General features: G+C 36.4%; 1 pseudogene; it reads left to right on the plus strand.

The window, feature by feature from the left end:
• The first annotated feature begins 2297 nt into the window (after positions 1 to 2297).
• Positions 2298 to 3310, plus strand: LOC148780975 (uncharacterized; annotated as a pseudogene).
• Positions 3311 to 3697: the final 387 nt, after the last annotated feature.

Here is a 3697-nt window from a genome sequence, read left to right on the forward strand (position 1 = left end):
TTTCTTATCATATTTAATTCTTACATGAAATTTCACTTTCAATATTTTCTTTTGATTGATATCATGTACTCCAATGGAAAAACTAATGAACTTGCATTTCAGATTTCGTTCACACTCTCCCTGTTATTTGTCACTAGTTGCTTAGACATTCTATATGTTATGAGTATCTACGATTAGTCTTGGGAGAAAGTTCAATGCAACCATCTTGTGGTTGCACTGATTAGCCCTCTGATGAGGGCTGTTAGATATATAATTTGATATTGTAGGTTACGTTTTGAATATTGTTAATAGCTTGCATCAGGAGGAAGTATATCTTTCATCCAGTATGTTCAAGATCATCCTTGTTCTTGAGGGAGATGTTGGGGCCCCATCCTATGTAGGTTACTTTGGTGATATTTGAAAAGGGATTTTGACATTGAAGGTTCCAGTTTGAATATTGTTAATAGCTTACATCAGGAGGAAGTTTATATTTCATCCAGTATGTTCGAGTTCATCTTTGTTGTTCTCGAGGGGGAGGTGTTGAGGCCCATCCTATGTAGGTTGTTTTGGTAATATTTGAAAAGGAATGTTGAACATAGTTGGCATGATTCTTCTTAATAATAATGGTTGCCATTGTTGTTAGAGGCTTGGAGACATTTTTTTTTCTTTTCAATGCATCTATAGTCATGGCTTACACCTTATATCATGCCCGATTATTATTATTGTTTAATAAAGTGAACCAAACTTATGATTTAAACTTTTCATTTTTGTTCAAACATAATATGGATTAAATGTTTTTAAAAAATCATCTTAATTGGATAGACATCGATATCAAATCATCTATATTGCAATAAAATGGTTAAAAGTACGCATCAGTCTAGATTCTGATAGATAGTTTACAGATTGGGTTTACAAACATAAAAAACTGGGTACACGAAAATTCCAGACATGTGAACCAAACATGGAAAAAAAAAAGCATTGGAAAATTCTTGCATAGGGAACTGTTTACAGATGAAGATTGTTTTATATATGCAAATTGTTACGCATGAACCAAGTGAGCCCTCGGTCTTTTCTTGTGGATTTTCTCTTTTAACTTGCTGAGAGAATGAGATTGCTTTTAGGGAGTTGGGTATTAGTAAACTTGGTACCACGATTCTGGCAAGTTTATGCTGGCTTCAAACCTAACACAACCCTCCTCCTTTCTCCGAGCTTGGGACCCGGCATGACTGGCTGGGATTGGCCACGGCAGAGTTGAACCGGCTTAGGACCAGCCATTGCTCTACAATGAAAAATCTCATTCCCCTTGGTGATTTGTAAGGAGGATACTTCCCCAAAGAGGCTTGTAAATGCACTTTTGAAGTCCTTATTTAAATTGAAATTTGTTTCTTTGATGTACACTAGTCCTGTATGTTGTGCTGCATTTATTGATGGTGCTCAAGTTCCGTAGCATATTTCAACCTGTTTCTTCATTTTTCTCAAAATAAAACATATTTCAAGTGTTATGTCTTGTATTATGTGTTAAATCAAACATTGGTCATGTTCCAACTGACCGAACAAGGTTATTTTCTCTCGAATGAAGACTTCTGATATTTCAATTCATTTAAAATTATTTGTATTTCTATTTTTTCCCTTCATTTTCATGTCTTATTGGCATCATGTTTAAGGTTTCAGAGGCAGAAAGCATATCATATGGAATTGTTTCTTGTGGTCAAAACTAGAATTTAGTTTGTGGTTTGTTAGAAATGGAGGAAATACTACTAGTAGTAGTTGTTGTTGTTGGATCCATTTTGATATGAAGACTAGGTTTCTCAAGGAATATCCCACCCTTGTTGTTGTTATTGTTGGATTCATTTCGATTTGAAGATTAAGTTTCTCTAGGAAAATTCGACCCTTGTTGTTGTTGTCTTTGGATCCATTTCGGTATGAAGACTAGATTTCTTGAGAAAAATCCCACCTTTTTTCTGTGATTTATTGTTTAACTTGGTTTTAGTGTCTACTCCATGTCAATGTGTATATCATCTTCATGCATGACTAAATTTAATTGCCAACTGACGTTTTAAAGTTAGTTCTAATTGAAGCTCTACTCTTTTCATATTTGAAATAGGGTTTATTTGATATGAAAGATTCCCATTTGTTGTTAATTATATTTTACTCACTATATTATATTGTGTGTGTCATGCCTAATTGGATTTATCTTCCATCAAATAGGGTCCAGTCTACTCTATATTTTATTGTGTCCATCATTCCTTCCTTGCCGATGTTTTGAAATGTTGATTGTTTGACAATGCTATATCTATATTTCAAGCCCTAAATGAAGATTGTTCTTTTTCAGCTTTAAAGAAAAGAAGAATTTAAGAGGGAAACATACAATACGGATCACGTATTAGTCATAGTAATTCAAACGATTTGAAAAATGTCAAGCAAGAAAGAGGAAAAGGCGCAGGCTGCTGCCGACCGTATCAAGGCAGCAACATTGACTACTGCCAAAGCGCTCAGCCATGCTCAAGCTGAGCGAGCTGCAGCTGCTACAAGGAATTTGAATGCGTATGGTCAAAAAGAGGAGGGCCCGAGTCGATGGCAAGAGAGAAAAGAAGCAAAAAGATAAATGTACTTAATGAGTACTGAAAAGTCCGTGAAATTAGGAGATAGGAAGGACCTTAAGGCCACCATCTCTTTGGGGGCTTCCTCCTATCAATGCCAGAAGTGCTTCCAAGCAGGTCAATGGACATATGAATGCAAGAACGAGCGTGTATCTATATCACATCCCTTAAGGACCCAACAACTCAAAAACCCTGAATCGAAAATGAGGCTCTTGGTTTCATATGAACTTGACAATCCCGACAATCCCTTACATGGGTCAAACCCCAAAGTGGGTCAATCTGAAAATAGTGATGGGAAGAGCAAAAAGAGAGCGAAGAAGACCAAGGAGAAAGCATGATTTAGATAGTGATAGGAATGAGGCCTCTATTTTTTCCAGTGATAGTGGGGTTTCTAGTGAGGATGGTTCAGGTTCTGATTATCTGATGTAGGTTCAAGTTACAGTTCTTCGGTGTCTGACTCTGAGGGTCATTGGCGTTCTAAGAGGAAGAAAGAGATGATGAGGAAGAAGAGAAGGCATCATCGAAAGTACATGAGCTCTTTCGATTCTTCAGATTCAGATCGCTTCTGATTCTGACTCTGATTCTAATGATAGGCGAAGAAAGGGCAAGAGACATAGCAAAAGGCGTTGATTTGGTGGGCTTGGATTCATTGCAATTTTGCTCCTTTTGTATGTCGCTCCAAGGTTCTTATGAAGACGGTACTTGTTAAACATGTTTTCCATTTATTAATTGTTGACTATGAAGCTTTTTGCGGTTGATGGGTTTCTCTCTAAAGCCAAGGTATTAAATAGATAATTTGTGAATACACAGATGTTGAGCAAGTGTTCATGGGCACTCTCTCTTTCTCTCTACCCACACACACACTTTAACACATGTTGTTTGTATTAATTCCAAAGGTGTTGTGATTTATGAATATCTATTAATGTAATTGCGACTGGTTTTGTTTTAGAGAGCTAGAAATAGTGTAACATAGAGGTATGCTAGTTCCTAACAATGTTGTTATCGGACACCAATGAAAAAATTGGTTTTGGAATTGCTAATATATCATCTGCATTCTTGCATGTAAGTAGTTTCGTATCCTTATCTTTGTTTTGCGTAACGTTTTCCATGCAGGAGAT

The sequence above is a fragment of the Amborella trichopoda genome, chromosome 8 (assembly GCF_054954075.1).
Source record: "Amborella trichopoda isolate Santa Cruz 75 chromosome 8, AtrichopodaSantaCruz75HAP2 v2.0, whole genome shotgun sequence".
NCBI classification, from domain to species: domain Eukaryota; kingdom Viridiplantae; phylum Streptophyta; class Magnoliopsida; order Amborellales; family Amborellaceae; genus Amborella; species Amborella trichopoda.